We start from the raw sequence: 22868 nt of genomic DNA on the forward strand, positions 1-22868 counted from the left end.
TCATTTTCCAGCATTAGTTTTACTCTTTATTTGTTACAACCACGCATTTTCATATTTGGATGCAGACTTCTTTGCTTTTCTCTGCGATTTCATAAAGTATGTGATTAAGGTCTTCCTCTGATTCTGTAAAACCATATCGTCTGTAAAGTTTATTTTCTGTGTGATCTTAGAGTCATATTTAATATGCCTAAATCATTTAAATGACATTCAGGCACAGGACACCTGGAATCACTAGGGGGAGTGATGGAGCATTTTAAGCTAGTCCTGACACCAGAAATGATGAAATGCTTGTGTTCTGGCTTTGTATAAACACACACAAACACATAAACACACACACACACACACACACACACTCACGCGATCATAGGGAAATGGGTGCAGTCCTTAAAAAAAAAAAAAATCAAAAGTCAGACCCCCCCCTCTTTACAAATTCCATATTCACTATACAGGCCTTGCCTCAGGCAGACAAACCCCAACTAAACATGCAGGCATCAGGCCTGCAAATGCCCAAAAAATGAGATAAGGCTTTTAAAGCTCAAAACATGACCTTAAAAGAGGAGAGTTTATATGGTTAATTATTTTAATAGGTATGTTATAATTAAATATTATAATATAATTATTTAATTATATATTAAATGATATATAAATATATTATAATTAAACTTCAGGTCTAATCATAAACCATAAATGTCCCTTTTTTATTTAAAGAACCTATTACATAAGCAGCCAAAATTAAAATATGGGGGGGGGGGGGGGGGCCTTCAGCAGTGACATTATGGTGGACCATCCCTTGCGGTTCCACCCACAAAACACATATAACGCATATAATAATGTTCTCCACTGTTTTAAGAAGCATTATTTTTTGAACCGTTTTAATAATATATATTGTTTATTTAGTGATTTTTAGATTGATTCTATCAACTTGCCATTTTGTTCTACCGCAACAGCTACCATTTGGAGACATTCTGGCCAGTTTGTGCAAAGCAACATGATCTTGTTGCCATTGGGTGACATCAGGAAGTGAAACATAACAAAGTTATTCAAGGCTGTGTTGTGCTCATCCTGGTGTCCAAGATTCCGGATGTTTCATAAAAGATTCTTTGTGGTGTTAGTGTTGGTTTACTTAAAAGGTTTTCAGGGCTAAAAGACTTTCTGTGTGTTTACTTGGAGATGTTTTTTGAAGAGTTGTTTTAGTTCACTTAGACTTCCTTGCTTTGTATTTTTAATCACATTGCTCACTATTCTCATCTCCTAGTCCTTTACAAGTCACGTCTCTTTACTTTTCTCCTCTCGGAGGCAGAGCCGTCTGTCACTATATCACATTTGCACAGGCTAACATGGGCTGCAGCCCAAGCCCCTGTAAGTTACTGTTAAAACTGAATATCATCTTGTACGTAAAAAATATTTGCTGTTTGTTTTTCAAAGATGTATTTCTGCCTCTAGACTGGCCGATCATGTCTTCTTCAACCTTGTTACTGTAATACCCGAGATGATTCGTCCACCTCTAGTTGCACGCAGGCCATTGTCATGTAGTCACTCCTGTAGAGCATCAGAGGAGCAAGAGCGGCCAATTACTGTGACAGTCATTGGACGTATGCTGCAGGATGGTGGTGGGACAAGGGAGCTGAGCTCGGTCATTACAGTGTACCTTAAAGGACAGTGCTGGGGACAAGAATCTAAAAGGTGGTTGACCGTGATACCAACATCTCGGCTCTACTGAGAAGACCCAAAGAGTGCACAGAGGTGTCAGTGTCGAAAAAGATTCACTGGGCTCAGGGAGGATGGAAAAAATAAGAAAGAAAAGTCAGTTTTCACTGTTAAATTAATGATTTATGGATCTACTTATTGACTGGTTTTAACGTTGACCATGGGCACTGCTTTTAAAGATTATTTATTGAAAGGATGTGCACCAAGGCTTGTTGTTGGTACCCTCATTGTCCTAGTCCTTCTTGGTACATGACTAGTGATGTCACTGGAAACAGGTGATGTCAAGGCTGGGCACCTGGAGCATCCCAACTGGTGGCAGAGGTGGGATGGACTACTGGCAGTGAGGAACAAACATGAATAGGCAACAAGTTGAATTGGTGCCTGACGAAGAAAGAACCCACGTACCCAAGCCTGAATGGACTGTGGAAAAATGAACTTTTAATGGACTGATTATGGACTTTTGATTGTTTTATCATTCAGCTGCCAGGGGTCTGGATTGAGGTGTCATAAAGATCCATCACTGGGGTCACTTCCTTACCAGAGTTTATGACTTTCACAACAGAATACAACACTTTTTTGCAACCAAATGTTTATTAGAATGAAGACGTTATGTAATAACAAAAAAATGGTGAAAAAAAACTCTCCCTGACAACACACCTCTACCACCTCAGCCCCAGCCAGTAAATTTAATCAGGAAGAGCGATGAGACCACTGGACCTGCAAATCAGGAAACTGCGGCTAACACTGGACTAAGCAGGTCTGAGATGAAGGTCTGACTGACTAAGGGGTATAATTAAATGATGCCGTGGATTTCAAAAATGAAGACCCTTCTTTATTTTAATATTAATACTAATACTCTTACGAATAACACCACAATAAGGTATCAATACCTTATATCAATAATAGTAATAGTAATAATATTTGTGGTACTTTCCTTTATTTTGCCTTTGGCTTTATTTAGACATATGCAGGTTTATTTGTTTCTCTTTTTTATCTAATCTTACATTCTAGAGTTTTCTGACATCGACCCATGTTTACCTGAGGGGACAGTTTCATGAATATTTAGACACTCCATACAGCGAAAGGTCTTTGCTTTGTTTCGTATTCTTATCTGCTTTTTCCATCTTGTGAAAGTGCTTACTGGAAAAGGCACTATATAAAAACAGGGCTGACAGGTAATAAAAAAGGAAGAAATATCTATTCAACCATTCCTTTTTTAGACCTGAGCTTTACAATAAAAGCAAGCCTAGACAGAGTCCCAGTCAAACTTAAGGCCCACCCGTGTGCACACCCACACTGGTTCAGACTGGAGTCACCCATCAAGCTAAGCTTCATATTGTTGGGTTGTGGTCACTGGGAATAAAATTGAAAATGGCACAGTCAGCTCCACATAGTCAGGGACACTGGCCTGAACAGAGGCAGTATGATGATGTGACCAAAGGCACTGGCCCCTGTCACACACGTGCAACTGGGAAACAGGTTACAGGCTTGAATAAGGGTGTTTGTCCGCCGGACCAATGGTTAATGCTGTCACCTAACACTTTCTCTCTTTCCTCCTCTGTAGACCATCAGAACAACAACATTAAAATTTGTTTCTATAGCACATCTTCTTATATAATACGCTACCGTGGTTGTCTGTTTGTCCGTCCAGGAATTTAAATCACCTGCAGCTTGCAAACCAGTTGACCGATTGACCTGAAATTTGGTTCACATATACTACGTGAGGTCTACTGTCCACTTCGGGGTGATGATTGACCTCCAAGGTTATTCCTCTTTTTATTTTTATTTTATTTTATTGTAGAATCAACTCTCGGCAGCGGCCATGCAGCGCATGCATACAAGTGCCGTTCTCATCCCTTTCACTTCCCCTACCTCTTCATATCTTAAATCATTCTTGAGGCAGATTGAAGACTTAAGTGCCAGCTTAAGTAAAAAATTAAGGAAAACATGCTAAGTAATTGCAACACAAACACTGACTTTAACACAAAAAGATGCCAACGAAAGAAAAGAAGACGCGAGCCGCTAGGGTGGAAAAAAGAAGAGCTGCTCGGGAAGCAGCAAGCACATCAACATCTGAGCAAACGCATGATAAACATACAGAGAAAGAGGATGAAAACTAGGAATGCTCAAGTCAAGTGTATTCACTGCACGTTATCATGCAGAGTGCCGTTACTGGTTTTCATATAAATAGTGTAGCTCAAAGTGTTTTACAAGATGAAGAAAGAAAAGTTTTTAAAAAACAAAAACAAGATTAGGCAATACTAAGTAACAAAGACTAAAGCAAAGTCCAATGGCCAGGAGGACAAAAATAACTCCAGAAAGACTGGTGAAAAGAGAAAAAAATCTGCAGGGGTTCCAAAGCCACGAGACCACCCAGCCACCCTGGGCATTCTACCTGACATAAATGATCTAAATTGGACCTCATAGTTTTCTGGCTTCACGTGAAAGAATTTGATGATGATGGTCATGTGGATATCTGGACTTCAATCCAGGAACTGCAAGGTGCCTTGATCAGGTGGTGGTGGCACCCCAAAAACCAGAAAAATAACAGCAGCGAATAGTAGGGATTTGTACGGATTGCAGAGCCATGAAGAAAATGACAATTCAATGCATATATACAGTTTACACTAAAAGAAGAAAGTCCCACCTGATGACATCACTTCCTGTCCCAGCTCTCCTGACCTCACTTCCTGTTCCGATCCCATATACGCTCCATCTTTGTTAGTCAGTTCTGTATTAATCACTGTCTGAAGAGACGCAATTTTCATTGTATTTTTTACAGGGTGGCTACCCTAAACCCTGTTTTCTGTATATTTATGCTTTACTAATAACCCTAAACCATGAGGCTGCTGGTTCAGTTTACACCTCTGCCTCGTTGTGTGACCAACCCTGTTCAAGTCCCTTAACCCGCCTGTGGTCCACATGTAACAAATGTCAGTAAGCAGTGGTAATGAACCCTGATTCTGCAAGGTCTAAGCATTTGGCAATTATTTATGTTCTTCCTTCCATTTTCAAAAAACACTTGTCTTGAGCAGCGTCATGGGGAAGTTCAAACCTATCCCAGCAAGCATTATGTGCGACGCAGGAACAATCCCTGGACCGGGCACCAGTCCTTTACAGAGTGAACACTCAGACACACAACAGGGTCAATGTATCAACAGCAGTTGACCTAACCTGCGAATCTTTAGACTGTGAGAGGAAACCGGAGCCTACCCTCACAGACACAAGGAGAACAGACAAACTCCATGCAAGGAGAACCTGGAACATGAACCCCAGTCTTCTTGTTGTGAGGCAACAGCACTATCACCACGTCACCATGCCAGCCACTGAATGCATATATTATATAGTGCCTTTCACACCATATACTAACACCACGAACTTGACAGAGCAACACAAAAGCATTTCAGTAATCTTGAGCTCATACTGGGTCAATAATCCTTAAACAACAGATTCTAGCTCAAGGGTTACAGGAGTCTTTTTTCTGTGGGTTAAAGAGTTTTTTTTTAGTTTCTGCTTTGTCAGATGACTGTCAGGATTTGGAGATTCAAGAGCCGGAAGGTGTGCTGTCAACGACTTCAACTGCTGCCTGGTCATGTAGCGCGAGGAGCAACTTACATTGTTTTATTAGCAAGAATGCCCCGGTGATGGCTGTCTCCAGGCCCTATCCAGAGACGTGTTCCTACACATTGAACGCTACTTGGCTCCTTTGCTGGAGAATTCCCATCAGAGGGATGTATTAGGAGGAGCCAAAATGACTTTGACATCCAGTTTCATCTGCTACTGTAAGAATCCCCCTAACTTCTGTATCTTCTGGTGCGGTGAGAAGGACACAAGGGGAATCACAACACTTTATAGACCGGCAGAGGCGCTCATGAGTTGTCCTGAAACCTAGAAGTTTGGTACAAGAACAGTATTTTAGTAAAAGCACAGTTTATAAAAGGTGTGTAGAATAAGGGAGGACTTAGAATATCAAAAACAAAAAGGTAACACAAGAAACCTGTTGGCTCTTTCTAGCAAGTTCTCAGTCCCTTCCTATCAGTTGGGGTGCCTTTTGCACTCAAACCTGCTCAAACACAAGCGTCACTCCATTCACTCCACATAAGCCTCTAACAAACTGGAGAGGCACTACCTCCAGTTTTCATATGGTGTGAGAGGGGGTGCACATATTGTACATGAGACATGATATGTTGAGGCCACCAAAGGGAGTGCCAGTTCACCAAACACCCACCGCAAGCAGGCTCTGAGACAGGTTGAAAGGCAAAAGAGCCTTCATTGTGGGAAACCCTTCCTCAAGTAAGAGTTTCCCACCACCAAATCCCAGTATGACTAAGCGCAGCCCACAGATAATAATAAAGCACTCTGCAACTCACTGGCCACTGCCTCCTTCACTCTTCCTCACAAGCTTTGTCAGAACTGAGGCAGATAGTTCCTTTTATCTACCACCCAGAAGTACTTCCAGGGTTCCGTACATGTGGTCTGAAAGCCACTTCTGGGTGAACTGGAAGCCTCATGAAGTAGGGTTTCCCAGTCCCTGCAGCACCTCCTGGTAGCACCCATTAAAACCCAACAGGGCTGAGTCAAAGAACTCCAATTCCCAGTATGCATTGTGGGAATCTGAGGCACCACTGCAACCCAGGGGGGCTGCCATCTAACAATATGGGGGAGATAATTCCCTGTATCCGCTTTTTCCCTTGATCCTTACACCTTGAGGCTTCCCTCGCCAGGTAAGAACATCAGCCATCCCTCACAATGTTTTTTGCCAAAATAAAAAAGAAAATTTGCAGCAGTGTCTGGTTCTCCTAACATAATCGGAACAATTTATGCCACAAAAGGACATCTAGTGAGAATGAAGCTGCTTTGTTAAGCGACATCTATAGCGCCCCCTAGTTAGCATGAAAAACAAGGGCGTTAACTCATCACAGGGAGATTTCTTTTCAATGTTAGGAAACATAGAAAAATATTCCCCATGACACCATCTTCTCTGTCACAGCCACTGAAACAGTCAAACTAAGATGACTGACCAGCAAAGATACGAATAAGAAAGGGGGCGAGAGGAGGGAATGACAGCTGACATTGTGAGGTGAGGGAACTGCAGCCCTAGTTTGAAATGTCAAAGTGAAATTAACTGATGCATTACGAATTCCAGAGTGTTACAAAGGGAGACAAGCTAGAAAAGATCCAGAGAAGAGCGACTAGGCTGATTCCAGGGCTACAAGGGTTGAATTATGAGGAAAGATTAAAAATTTTCAGTTTAAGGAAAAGTAGATTAAGAGGTGACATGATTGAAGTGTTTAAAATTATGAAGGGAATTAGTACAGTGGATCGAGACAGTGACTTTAAATTGAGTTCATCAAGAACACGGGGACACAGTTGGAAACTTTTTAAGGGTAAATTTCATACAAACATTAGGAAATTTTTCTTTACACAAAGAACGATAGACACTTGGAATAAGCTACCAAGTAGTGTGGTAGACAGTAAGACGTTGGGGACTTTCAAAACTCCACTTGATGTTTTTTTGGAAGAAATAAGTGGACAGGACTGGCGAGCTTTGTTGGGCTGAATGGCCTGTTCTCGTCTAGAGTGTTCTAATGTTCCAACGAGAGTGAATAGGATTGGAGTATAAATACTAAACACGGTTTCAGTGGCCGTGGCCGATAGCTCATTGTCTGCTCACCATTTAAGCATGCACTGAGACGAAATCTGTAGCAGAGACTCAATGAAGATTCTACATTAAGTTTAATGTGCCTCGGGGAGAAAAAACACCGTCTCATCACATTATTGTAACATGCATGTATACATTTTAATCTACTGGTAGTTAGAAGGGCATGTTTGGACCTCTGAAAACTGTAAGAACACCAGGAGATTTCAGAATATTGAGGCAAGCCGTTGAAATTCAGCAAAATGTCATACAGCAGCAGATATATAAAAAACAAAGATACATACACAAAAGACCAATAATCAATCAATCAATAAATAAATACATATTGTGCAGATATTTCACAATTAACGTAATGCATACTGTGGAAGAAATACCATAAACAAAAAGGAATTTTCACAAGATAAAGGTTTGGGGACCGTCCCCATATATTGTCCTGCGGACAAATGAAAGCAAGAGATGCAAAAGGTTGATCAAAAGTACATGTATTGTAACAGATGACGATGAGGCATTGACAAAATGGTTGGCAAGAAATGGTATCATGGAGGAGGAACCGGAAGTGATGTCCAAGGTGAGAGCCGGAAGTGATGCCGTATGGAGTCGCCGGAAGTGACGTCACGGCGGCCATTTTGAAGCCCGGAAATAGCCACTATTATTTTTCTTCGGTTTTCCTGTGAAGAGAAGAGGTTCAGGTAAGCACCACATGACAATCCTTCCTCTCGCGATGTTTCACTCACCTTTGAGCTTTTTGACTGCCTCCTAATCGCACGTGTGTGACAATACATTGGGAGAAAGTATTGAATTGCCTGATAGCAGTGTGCAGAAAAGACCACAAGAGGAACTTCTTAGCACACAAAGGTGGAATAAGCTTGTGGCTAAAAGTGCTTCAAGAGAGCGCCTCCTGGAGGGGATGGAGGGGATTTTTCATGATTGCATCCAATTTTGCCACCATCCTGCTTTTTACAACAGCTTCCAGAATGTCCAGAGTTCACCCTGTAATGGAGCAGGCTTTCCCTTTATGTTTATGCAGACATTGTGCTTCTTTTGTGCTCAGGTTGCTCCCCCGGGAGACTGCAGCATAGAACACCACAGTGGCTACTATGGACTGGTAGAACATTTCCATCAGCTTGCTGCATAAAGACCTTATGACATCTAGTCTGCTCTGGCCCTTCTTGTACAGAGCTACTGTGTGGTCAGGTCAGTCCAGTTTGTTGTTTATGTGGACCCCCAGGTACTTGTAGTTCTGCACCACCACCAAGTCCTCAACCTGGTTGGTGACTGGTCTCAGAAGTTTCTTGGCACGCCTGAGGTCCACCACCAGCTCTTTTATCTTGGTGAAGTTAAGTTGCAGGTCGTTATCTTCCAGGATCTTCGCCTTCACTTCTGTCCTGAAACTGCGGGTCTACAACTGCACATAAAGTGCTGTGGCTCTGCAAGTGGATGCTACTTGACTTTCCTGTATTGTAACTCACCTTCATTATTAATGCATCCTATGATGAAGGAGTCATCTGAAAAGCCCTTTGCTCCCTGGATTTAATTTCATGGCTGGATCAGAGTTCCTGTGCTTGACATCTGTGCCTTGGCCAGGACACTGAAACTGGTGCAGCAATCCTTCCAGTAGATTAGGGAGAGAGAAACTAAATCAGTCCACACCAAAAGAAGACATCTTAGTTGTGTCTTCATGAACAATTACTCGGGCCTTAATTTAGTGCAACATTAAACAGGAGAGGATAATTAAATTAAGTTTATTAATTAGAACATGTAATTGAAAAAGAGGAATAAGGAAGAACAAGACAAACAAAACAGCAAGAAACAAATTGGTAATTGCGCATTGAATCAAGTGCTACAGTTCCATAATAAAATCATCAATTTCCAGAAAGAACTTTAAAGAGAAAAGCAGAACAACTTAAAAAAATTAAGAAAAGCAAGAATAGTTTAATCAAGAAAACCTTAAAGAAAAGGATTTTATTCTTCTCATAAAGAACTTAACCCCAAAGCAGGTTAAGGCCGGATTTTTAAAAGGGTTCTAATAGAGAAGGTTGTGCGTCTTTTTCTGAAAAGCCTATTTGTAGTTTGCTTTGTAAAATCAAAGTGGTTCAGATCATCAGAATTGACATAAAGGGATTTGGGGTTTGAATGAATGTTGTATTTGCTGCCTCCCAGTGTTTCTCGCTTTCTCACATTCATTTCACAATTCCCCATTTTATGACTTTTTCAAACATGGAATAGGCAAAAAAAAAATTTGGTTTCCTTTAGATTTTCCTTTTGTTTTGGATTAATTCTTTGTTTTTTTTTGTAATTTTTATTTACCTTTTTTATTCTTTTATTATAATACATTAAATTAAATACACTAACAGTAACAAGAGTAAGTGTGTAATTAGCCCATTTCACACTTTTTTCTTCTGGAAGGAATCACCTCTTCCAGTTATTCTAACCAACGGCAGAATCGTGAGAGAAGAACTTCTGCAGCTTTCATCTGTGTTTGAATTCTAAACAAAAACATCCTTGCTGGAGTTTCAATTGCTTTCCCACTGATGAAAACTGTAAAGTAAATAAACTCAAGTCATCAAAAGAGATGATTGAACCAGATAGTGTGTATGCCATGGAAGCACTGACATTATTAGCTGGCACCTTAAATCTGATAATACATAAAGTTTACACGCAGCCCTAAGACTGATGCTGGAGCAACTTTAGTGTTGTACTGACACGGGGGGGTTCAGCTTGTAAAAGGCAAATGTTCACCTCGGAGTAAATGTGTGAAAATCTGAACTGATGGAAAAACAACACTGCAGGACCATTGCCAATGGGACAATAGGAACCTTAAGTTTAAATTAGGTATGCTGTAGATGCCACCTGAGCTTGATGGGCATCCCGGCCAGAAGAGGGGATGGTACTTTACCCTTACCCAGATAGGCATCCCAGCCAGGGAGGAGAAGGGGATCAGACCGAGAAGGAAGGACCAGAAGAGATGGACAGACAGCCCACTGGAAAGGAAGGACATTGCTGGGGGCTTTTTACTCCCCCACCAGCAGCCCCAGATATCAGTGCCCAGTGGGAAGCCAGCCGGACTACATCTCCCAGTATTGGGTGCTGCAAGAAGGTGCTGCTGTGAAACAAGCTCCCTGCTGTAATGGACTTTCATATGACCCAGAAGTGCTTCCATCGGACAGTGGCTCTGGCACCAGAAGTACTCTCGGGTCTGTAATAAAAGGGACCGCACTCCCTTACCCAGGTGAGTTGGAGCTGGAAGGATGTACAGCAACACTCAACTGGAGGAGGGCAGTGAGTGGTAAGAAGAAGAGAGGTATTGTGGAGAGAGAAACATGTATATTTGTGCTTGTGTGACTTTATGGAGGTGAATTTAATAAAACCTTCCATTATTTGAACCCAGGACTGTTGGTATGATCGTGTCTAGGGGTTTAGGGTTCACTGACACCTCCGGTTTCCATCACAATGCTCACACGGTTCATGTGAGGAACTTAATGACTCACAAACAACAAACACAAAAAACCTTTGAAAAATGTGAACATGTATAAATTGAATAGATTGGTTCAAGATCGGAAAGGGCACACACCAAGGATGCGTCCTGTCACCAGTAGTGTTCAACATGTATGCCAAAGCTGTCATGTGGCGAGCAGACCTGGATGAGTCAAAGATTGGCGTGAAAATAAGCAGCAGAAGTATCAACAACCTCCGATATGCTGAGGATATTACCCTACTGGATGAAACAAAAGGATGTTGAACATCTGATCATGAAAGTGTCACACATGTGTTCATGGGAGGCAGTCTATGGGCTTCACTAAGCACAAAGGATGAGGGGTGATGAAGTGTACTAACGTCTCCACTCCCTCATCTTCAAGACCACAGAAGACAAGACTGATGACAGCCTAACCATTTTTCACTTCCCTCTCCAGACCATGTCCTCCTGCTGACTTCACTTCCGCCGGTGCCCCGTTGGACCCTCCTCCTCCTTTCCACCTCCTATAAAAGCAGTCACTTGCCTTCTCCAGTCAGTTCCATTCAGGACTCGTCTTTTGAGATTACTCTATGGACCTCATAACTTCTGACGATATATGGGGTGGATCCCCAAACCTTTTTCTTGTTTGGAAAAGAAGAAAAGTCAAAGAAGAAGGTGAGAAGGTTGGACTGCACAAAGATCATGACAACAACAAAAAATGAGAGCGTCAATATCAAGATCAACAACAGAGAAAATTAAGTGGTTGAAGATTTCATCTTTCTGTTTGCTCGACGGCCAGCAGGAATGCACAGTGGGCTGGCTGCCTGGTTGTCTTTGTCTTTGTGAGACAGGTGCGTGGGGGTGGCAGTTGCAGTGAGACGCAATATGGTTTGTACCTCCTGTCATCGTAAGTGTCTGCCCTCCCAGGCAGACGTTGCCATAGGTGCATCAGCTACACAAATGCATTCAGGAAGACGATCAGCTGGGGACCGATCAGCTGAGGACCGATGTACCTCACTTTCATTTTCGATCTACACCTCCAGATCACTTGCATCAAAATTGGAGTCTGACAAATCAGAATCTGATTCAACGATAATACGAAAAAAGTCATCCATGGATTATTTTGCCTTGAGCACTCACTTTGGTATCTTTCCACATGCCATTTTAGAAGCTGTTTGCTCTTTGCTATTCATGCACATACAGGGAATCGAGGTCAAATCAACCAAGCTAACTTTCCTTGTAGCAAAACCGTATTGAAAAGCACTGTAACAAGAAGATCACTGAACTCTATCGATCACTAGCAAGACTGAGGCTTTCAAAATAATAATAATAATAACAAAAACTGTGTTAACACACAGTAAAATAATTGTCGGCGTTAATTAATTAATGTGTTAACGTGATAATAACGCATTAACTTGCCCAGCCTTAGTCAAAACCTCAGACTAAACCAAAAATCATCCATTATAATTGACTAAAGCCATATATCACCTAACTTCATCAAATGGCTTCTCTTTATTGGCCAGACTCTGTTTCACCTCCACCTTTAAACAACTTATCAGTTCTTATTCCCAGTCTGGTGTCACCAGCTGCACCTTCAGTTCCTACACAGCTTCTATCACAGCCACGATTGTCTGATCCAGAGCTGTACTCCCTCCACAGCAGAACCCAACCCTCTTCCCCCAGGAATGACACAAGTTTAGGTAACCCAGGATCATCAGCTTCTTCTCCTTTCCTTAATGACTTGCCTTCATGTCAGAGGATCATACCTGCAAAATTTAAGGACTTTGAGTTTTCAGTCAGGTTTTAGAACAAATCACAGCACAGAAACTGCACTCGTTAAAGTAGCAAATGACTTGCGGGTAAATGCAGACAGAGGCCATTTATCTGTTCTCATCCTCTTAGATTTGAGTGCCGCATTTGACACTATTGATCATAATATTCTTAAGAATCGCCTTAGTCAATGGGTGGGCCCTCTCTGGCAGTGTCTTAAACTGGTTTGAATCCTACCTGGCAGGGAGAAAATTCTTTGTTAGTTGTGGTAATTATAACTCAAAGACACATGATATTCTATATGGTGTTCCACAAGGCTCTATCCTGGGTCCGCTGCTCTTCTCAATCTACATGCTTCCATTAGGTCAGATTATCTCGGGACATAACGTGAGCTACCACAGCTATGCTGATGACACACAGCTGTATGTATCAATAGCACCTGATGACCCTAAATCTCTTGATTCGCTAACACAATGTCTAACCTGTATCTCAGAATGGATGAATAGTAACTTTCTCAAATTAAATAAAGAAAAAACCGAAATCTTAGTGATTGGCAATAATGGATACAGTGAGGCTATTAGAAATAAACTGGATGCATTAGGATTAAAAGTCAAATCGGAGGTAAAAAGCTTAGGGGTAACCGTTGATTGTAATCTGAATTTTTAAATCGCATATTAATAAAATCACTAGGACAGCATTTTTTCACCTAAGGAACATAGCAAAAGTTAGACCTCTTATATCATCGAAAGATGCAGAGAAATTAGTTCATGCGTTTGTCTTTAGTCGACTAGATTACTGTAATGCACTCCTCTCAGGACTACCCAAAAAAGACATCAATCGTTTGCAGTTAGTGCAGAATGCAGCTGCTAGAATCCTTACCAGGAAAAGAAAATCCGAACACATTTCTCCAGTTTTGATGTCACTACACTGGTTACCTGTGTCATTCAGAATTGACTTTAAAATTCTGCTTATGGTTTTTAAAGCTTTAAATAATCTCGCCCCGTCTTATATATCGGAATGTCTGACACCTTATATTCCAAATCGCAACCTCAGATCCTCAACTGAGTGTCTCCTTAGAATTCCAAGAGCAAAACTTAAAAGAAGTGGTGAGGCGGCCTTCTGCTGTTATGCACCTAAAATCTGGAATAGCCTGCCAGTAGGAATTCGCCAGGCTAATACAGTGGAGCACTTTAAAAAACTACTGAAAACACATTACTTTAACATGGCCTTCTCATAACTTCACTGTAATTTAATCCTGACACTCTGTATATCCAATTCATTATAATAACCATTCAAAATCTGTACTAACCCCTACTCTCTCTTCTGTTTCCTTTTCCGGTGTCCTATTGGTGGTGGCTTGTGCCACCACCATCTACCCAAAGCACCATGATGTTCCAACAATGATGGATGGATTAAAAGCCAGAAGTCTGTATAACCATCAGCATCAAGTGACTCCGTGAGAACCCTAACTACAAAGAGGACTATTTCATTTATGTTAGGTAGAATGCCCAAAGGGGACTGGGCGGTCTCGTGGCCTGGAACCCCTACAGATTTTATTTTTTTTTCTCCAGCCTTCTGGAGTTTTTTTTTGTTTTTTCTGTCCACCCTGGCCATCGGACCTTACTCCTTCTTATGTTAACTAAGGTTGTCTTATTTTAATTTCTTATTTGTCTTTTATTCTTCTTTTCTTCATTATGTAAAGCACTTTGAGCTACTTTTTGTATGAAAATGTGCTATATAAATAAATGTTGTTGTTGTTGTTGTTGTTGTTGTTGTTACTAAGTTGTATTTATTGTTAGTATTGTTTTGATTAGAGCTAAGTGCTCTCTTACTTTATGCGAAATCGGCGCACTGTTTTATGTGGAAGTATTACTTGTTGATGTTGTGGACTTTATTAGAACACCATCCCAATATCATTTCATTGGGAAATCCTCCTTTAGTTAATGTTTAACATTTAAATATTGCTTAGGTGAGTTCTGATAGTAGTTGAATTACCGTACATTGTTGTTGAATTTATTGTTATTTCTGAAAATGTTATAGAAATGAGGCTCTTCTGGGGTAAGGGAGTAATGCAAGCAGGAATTCATGTTGGGAAGTTTAATAAAGTTTATTGATTCATTTAAAAGAGGAAGGAGGAGAAATTAGTGAAAAAAAAATGTAGACAGGAAGAAAAGTGTTCCTGGGTGGTTCAGTGCTGTGTATTGACCATTGTGTTATAAAAATAAATAAAACTGGCAAGTATTGCACAAATAGGGGTGACCATCTCTCTGTGCCTTCCCACACATCGAGGGCTCTCTACTACACAGCCAAAATCACCGACAAGCCAAGAGGAACCGACGCCGGATTCTGGTAAGGTGAGAATGGCAGACTGCTTTCACACGCTCTTACACCATTGCATCCAGAACGTTCAGCTTTTACAACCAAAATAATGAACGAAGCAGTTCAGGAATGGGTCAGATTGAACTAGCAAAGCACAAGTTCTTCTACTTTGGTCACATTATACGGAGCAGACCACTTGAGAACATTAGAACATTAGAACAATGTAGATGAGAACAGGCCATTCAGCCCAACAAAGCTCACCAGTCCTATCCATTTATTTCTTTCAAAAAAACATCAAGTTGAGTTTTGAAAGTCCCTAAAGTCCTACTGTCTACCACACAACTTGGAAACTTATTCCAAGTGTCTATCATTCTTTCTGTAAAGAAAAACTCCCTAATGTTTATGTAAAATTTACCCTTAAGTTTCCAACTGTGTCCCCGTGTTCTTGATGAACTCATTTTAAAGTCACAGTCTCAATCCACTGTACTAATTCCCTTCATAATTTTAAACACTTCAATCATGTCACCTCTTAACCTTCTTTTGCTTAAACTCAAAAGGCTCAGCTCTTTTAATCTTTTTTGATAACTCATCCCCTGTAGCCCTGGAATCAGCCTAGTCGCTCTTCTCTGGACCCTTTCTAGTGCTGCTATGTCCTTTTTGTAGCCTGGAGACCAAAACTGCACCCAGGACTCCAGATGAGTCCTCACCAGTGTGTTACAAAGCTGGAGCAATACCTCCTGTGACTTGTACTCCACACATCAGGGCGCTATATGACCTGACATTCTGTTAGGCTTCTTAATGGCTTCTGAACACTGTCGGTTTATTTTGTTGAGACCACTACGACTCCTAAAACCTTCTCATATGGTGTACTCTCAATTTTCAGACCGCCCATTGAAGGATGTCATGTTTGGAATGGTCAGTGACAACAAAAGAAGAAGAGGCCGCCCAAAAACTCAAAATACTGAAATTGAAAAAAGTCATAAAAGATCAGAAGACATGAATAGTGTTGATCCACAGAGCAATCAAGAGTCATGCTTGACTGAATGGATGAACGGAGTAAATGGAAATGGTTGTTTGATAAATAGGTCAAATATAATTGATTACAGCTAATTTACTTTGCTTATCCTATTTTACAATATACTGATATCAGTAGAAACAGATCATGCTAATGCTATACAGTATGTAAAAACTAGTTATCTAGAGCTGTTAGCATACTGGCATAAGACAATTAACAAACTTACATCGGTAATTACTGTATAAACAGATTCCTCCATGAAAAATGTACAGCTTTTGTTCAGTTTTGATGGGTTTGCTCTGAGATTTTCTCCAGTTTTGATGGTTTTGGTGTGTAGTACTTTTCAACAACACTTCTTACATTGCAACAATCAGTTATTACAAGTGAAAAGTAGAAAAGTGTAATAAACATGACCCATAGCTGGCTAACTAACAGGAAGTACATTTATTCGTCAATGCATCGCGTTTGAAGTTTGCTGAAAGGGCTAATTAACAATGTGGCGGGTCAAATTTGTGGAACTCATTTAAAGCACAAAATCCCAATGAACTTAACAACACACTTTCATAAAGAAGTCTATAATGAGGCTGAGGACTGTGACGTGCTTAAAATAACAAATCTACCAAAGAGTGTGAAGTGACAGGGTACACTAGTCAACAAACTTGAACTTTGTCTTGGCAGAAAGCTGCAGTGGGTCATCTCAAACAGAGCAAGTGTGCCGACACAGCAAGAGATGGAATGTCTAGGAGTCTGTGTGAACGAGTGGACTTCAGAGCTTAAAATGCTAAAGTGAGTGGCCTGATCCTTGAACAGGTGGAAACTCTCTACAATGAGAGTGACGCACTTTTGAAGACGTTCTTCACCTTCTGTAAAGATGGCTGGATAGACATATCTGCACATTCATACAGTCCTTCTGCTGTAGAGTCACCATGTGCATTTCTTAATTATCACCAAATAACCATTTTGTAATCTAAATCCAAAACTAACCTGAAATGATCTCCTCAAAGTAAAATCAAATTGAGGTAAGTCACCCAAACTTAAAGCTAAAAGAGAGATGGTCCAAAGTTCAAATAATTAAAATGAAGAGGAAATGACAGGTAAAAAAGTATAATAAAAAATTCAGACGTAAACATCAGTAGGCTTTGCACCCTATGAACCAAGTTACCCGAACTATTCTATAACATTTCAGTAATTATATACTACTCTGATGCTGATCTTTCTGATCATAAAATATTTCATTATGATAACAATTGATGAGAAGAATTCATGATTAATCGCAGAATTGTGGTATCTGAGGGTTCCTTTAGAGTGCCTCTGTCTCTTGCATGATTTGGCTCAAAAAATAATCAGCACATCGTCATCTCATAACAGGCTGAAGTTTCGAGTTTGGGATTTTTTTGTCCAGCCATTTTAGCTCTAGAACGTCCTGAAGAAACTGTGACACACACAATTATCGAGATATTGGTGTATTTTCATACAAATAATGCAGCTTAAAATGCTTTACATGATGAAGAAAGAGAAAAAAAAGACAAAATAAATAATTAAAATTAGGGAACACTAATTAACACAGAATAAAAGTAAGGTCCGATGGCCTGAAAAAAAATCTGCAGGGGTTCCGAAGCCACGAGACCACCCGGCCCCTTCTAGGCATTCTACCTAACATAAATGACCTCAATCAGTCCTCAAGGTATTCAGGGTTCACATGGAAGAATTTGATGATGACAGTCATGTGGACTTCTGGCCTTTAATCCATCAATGTAGGGACATCACGGTGCTTTGATCAGGTGGTGGTGGCGCAGGTCACCACCACAGAAAACCAGAAAAAGAACAGAAGAGAGAGTAGGTGTTAGTATGGACTTTGGAGCCACCATGAATAATAATGATAATTAACTGAATATGCAGAGCATCAGGATTAGACTAAAATGAAGCTATGAGAAAGCCATGTTAAAGTAATGTGTTTTCAGAAGTGTTTTAAAGTGCTCCACCGTATCACCCTGGTGAATTCCTATTGGCAAGCTATACCAGATTTTAGGTGCATAACAGCAGAAGGCCGCCTCACCACTTCTTTTAAGTTCAGCTCTTGGAATTCTAAGTAGACACTCATTTGAATATCTAAAGGTTACGATTTGGAGTGTAAGGTGTAAGACATTCCGAAATATAAGATGGAGCGAGATTATTTAAGGCTTTGTAAACCATAAGCAGTATTTTAAAATCAATTCTAAATGACACAGGTAACCAGTGTAGTGACATCAAAATTGGGGAGATGTGCTCGGATTTTCTCTTCCTAGTTAGGATTCTAGCAGCTGCATTCTGCACGAGTTGCAATTGATTGATGTCTTTTTTGGGTGATCCTGAGAGGAGTGCATTACAGTAATCTAGCCGACTGAAAACAAAAGCGTGAACTAATTTTTTAGCATCTTGTAATGTTATAAGAGGTCTAACTTTTGCTATATTTCTTAAGTGAAAAAATGCTTTCCTGATAATATGATTACCCCTAAATTCTTTACCTCCGTCATGACTTTTAATCCTAATGCATCAAGCTTATTTCTAATAACCTTATTATAGTCAATAGTCATTAAGACAATTACAATAACGAGCACTAGAACAGTAGTCCATAAATATTAGTAGGAACAGTCTATATTAAATGGCAAGGGACCTTTTACCTCATTAAATTTTTCCGTAAAATGCCTGTAATTTTCTCTGACAGTAATACTGGCTTTGCTGTCCATAATATGCGTTAATTTTCTTTGACAACAGTGGGCAATCAGCAGATTCTACCCAGCAACTGATGTAATGTGTGCGAAAATAAATCTATTTTTACTTTATACTTTACCGGGCCAAGCTTCTTAATCGCAATTCTGACATCCTCAGAGTGAACACTTGCACAACAATGGGGAAGCTGGTCTCCACATCTCAGTACCCGATTGGATTTTTCGTGTTTTCTGTTTTAGATCTTACCTTATTTACCGAAATCCGATTGGATTTTTCGTGTTTTCTGTTTTAGGTCTTACCTCATTTACTGAAGTCCGATTGGATCTGCCACGTGATATTTTATAGGTCCCGCCCTCTCTGTCTTGTGTGACGCGTCAGGCAGCCTTTGAAGCATCTGCTTTGAAGCATCGCTCCGTGCCCCATGCATGCGCACTTCACCAGAAGACACGGACACATGGATGTACACAGGAATTTTATTAAAGAGGATTATTGGCAATCACTAAAATTTCTGTTTCTTCTCTATTTAGTTTGAGAAAATTACTATTCATCCATTTGGTAACACAAGTAAGACATTGTGTCAGTGAAACAACAGAGTCAGGGTCATCAGGCGCTATTGATAAGTACAGTTGTGTGTCATCAGCATAGCTGTGGTAGCTCATGTTATGCAAATCAAAAAAGACCTAATTTAAAAAATTGGGGAAAAATAACCTTGGAAGTAAACAAAGAAATAAATAAATACATAGGACACTTAATGGTTAGCCACAGTTATGGATGCTTATTCTCATCACTCAAAAAAAAGTTTTAATGTGCTATTGCATTATTTTATTATTTCACCATAGAATTGTATTATTTCACTAAAGAATTGAATATTTTCTCAGTATTCATTGTATAATTTTGCAAAAAATATTGCTGCTGGTATCATCGCACATGAATGTGCTTAGTGATAACTATTAAGGGAGTGCATGTGTGTAGCATTCAATCAAGTGACATGAACTGAACAGACATTATAGGCACACATTTAATTTTAAGTTAAGTTTAGTATAGATGTTTTAACATAAAAAAAGAGTGGTAGCACAGAGCTATCATTCCCACACCACACTGGCAATATCTGCATGGATAAACACGTTTAAGTAGTTGTCCCATTACATGACTTCTTGTCATAACTCATGCCAGACTTAATGACTGAGGTTTCTGGACCGTGTCACCTTACATGGCTGGATTTTGCTGGGCATGTCAAATGTACCGACTGGGTTATGACTTTCCAGCACAGTCGTGTTCGCCCCTTTTTCTGACAGTTAAAAGCTTGCTGGGTGATGGAGCCAGGGCTATACAGAGGGTTAACAGGTACAGTGAGTTAAGATGCAATCCTTTTTTCTTACTCATATGCTGTCATAGTACGTAAAACATGAGACATCAGGAAGACAAGCTTCTCACCAGTTGGCCGGGTCCTAAACATCCATGTTCCTTACTGCTCATCTCTGCCTTGTATTTCTGAATGAGCATTCATTGGTTGTCATGCACACAGAGCCCACCCATACGACTAAAGACGTTTAGTCAAAGCGAGTTGTGGACTTGCTGGAGTGAGTCACTGGATATGTCAGGCTACATAGCTGGCCTTCACAGGAGTGTTCCACTAACTCTGTAAGATTATGTAAAATGAAGGCTAACACTAAAAACTGCAGGAAAAGCTGTGAAATGTGCCATGGCTAGTTAGTGGCTTCATTCCAAGTAGGCTTTGATTCCTGCTTACCTGGTTTATTTTCACTTTTACTAGTCACCGACTACAGCTAACTCAGCATTTACAGTATCATCTCCTGGTCCACTCACACAATAATCTTCAGATACCTCAAAGTGTTGTTAAAAACTATTATCAAAGCTAAAGTCAAAATCTAGAAAATCACAACAAAACTATATACTTCTCTTATTTAATCATCAAGGATTTACTCAAACAGAAGGTGGGCCAGAAACAATGCCATAGCGATGAGCTAAGGCTCCGAAGGGTCTTTTTTATCTGCCTCAGGTCACTGCAGCTTCGTGAACTGCAACAGAATCTATATATATAATTCACTAAGTCCATGGCAAGCAAGACGCACGCAAGACAGAGCCACGCCCGCCAACTCACAGAGCCCCGCCCACCAACAATTCATTAAGCAGCCGACCATGGCACGCAAAACAGAGACCATGGGATACGTACGACAGAGCCACACCCGCCAACTCACAGAACCCCACCCACCAACTCTAAGACCATGGGATATGCACGACAGAGCCCCGCCCGCCAACTCTATCCCTCCTCCCGCGTCATGGGATACACACGACAGAGCCCCGCCCACCAACTCTAACCCTCCTCCCGAGTCCACCCTCGCTCTCAAGGCATGCACACTGCCTGCTCATGTGCCAGCATGCAACACCTCACCAAACACCACCTCAGTCGCTTTCGTCTCTGCTACAGTCCACATACACCTCTGAGCCACGTTGACTTTTCATTATTCTTTTCGGTTCTGGCTGCTTTTCTATATATAATCCACCAAGTCGCCCGACCATGGGATACGCACGCACGTAAGACAGAGCCCCGCCCGCCAACTCTAACCCTCCTCCCGAGTCCACCCTCGCTCTCAAGGCATGCACACTGCCTGCTCATGTGCCAGCATGCAACACCTCACCAAACACCACCTCAGTCGCTTTTGTCTCTGCTACAGTCCACATGCACCTCTGAGCCACGTTGACTTTTCATTATTCTTTTCGGTTCTGGCTGCTTTTCTATATATAATCCACCAAGTCGCCCGACCATGGGATACGCACGCACGTAAGACAGAGCCCCGCCCGCCAACTCTAACCCTCCTCCCGAGTCCACCCTCGCTCTCAAGGCATGCACACTGCCTGCTCATGTGCCAGCATGCAACACCTCACCAAACACCACCTCAGTCGCTTTTGTCTCTGCTACAGTCCACATACACCTCTGAGCCACGTTGACTTTTCATTGTTCTTTTCTGTTCCAGATGCTTTTCTATATATAATCCACAAAGTCGCCCGACCATGGGATACACACGCATGCAAGACAGAGCCCCGCCCGCCAACTCTAACCCTCCTTCCGCATCATGGGGTATGCACGACAGAGCCCAGCCCACCAACCCTAACCTTCCTCCTGAGTCGCTTTCTCCCGCGTCCACCCTCGCTCTCGAGGCATGCGCACTTCCTGCTCATGTGCCTGCCCCCTACTCACAATTGTATGTTGCTCTCTCCAGAGTTCCATCTTTTCATTCACTTACAGTCGTATCCTCAACCCCACCTCATTTGGACAACTGTGTCTTTCAGGAAGTGTTCACCCATCAATAAATAAGTATGTGGCGTATGCTACGCGGCAGGTTGGCTAGTAAGGTAATAAATCAGTTGGAGGTGTTTTCTATTTAGGCTCAGGGAAGAAGAGGAAATAATTAACAATAAAGGGGAAAAAGGACATGACTGAAAAGGTTAAAAGGGTGCAGCCGAAGACCAGACTGAAACTGAAACGAGAACAGAGCTTTCCAGGGTTGCTAAAATGGCAAGGGGCCAGTGCAGCACAGAGCTTGAAGGCTTGACATAATCGGCATACTGGGTGAATTATGAAGGGAAAAATCCACCCCAGATTTCTGACCAGCATGTCAAAAGCTGGAGAGGAACAAAACCAAGACCAAACCATGACACTTGTAGGTGCACCACTGAAGGAATTTCTCACAAGTTTGATAATGGATGAATGGACAGACGCTATCTGTATATCTGGTGATGGTCTGATGTCTCACACACGGTTGATTCCAACCAATGCACCCAAGATAGGGTCCTGCGCTCAAAAATCCTACAGCGATAGTATGTGGGTAGACGGATGGTCTTGTTTGATCATAGACCCCTTGAGACACCTAAGGTTAACCAGAGGCTTACAATGTTAAGGCTGCACATAAATACTAAAATGTAAAAGAAATACAATTAAATCGATGATGAAAATAATTCACCAGTTATGCCTGCATCTCCAAGTAAAAAAATTACAAGGAAAAAGCAGGAATGTTGTTTACGCGCTGCCGCCTCTTGAGATCAGGAGTCTTCTCCTTAACTGACTCCAGTAGCTCTCACTGGAGTCATTGACAAGTCCAAAGTGCCTTGGGTTGTAGGAGCCTTTGTTCTCTAAGCGTTCTTCATTGGAAAGTCACATTTGCTACTAGTTAATCCAAAAGTGCTGTGAGGTCATTTTGCCCGGTTGAAAATCG

This window comes from Erpetoichthys calabaricus, chromosome 4 (genome assembly GCF_900747795.2).
Source record: "Erpetoichthys calabaricus chromosome 4, fErpCal1.3, whole genome shotgun sequence".
In the NCBI taxonomy this organism is placed as follows: domain Eukaryota; kingdom Metazoa; phylum Chordata; class Cladistia; order Polypteriformes; family Polypteridae; genus Erpetoichthys; species Erpetoichthys calabaricus.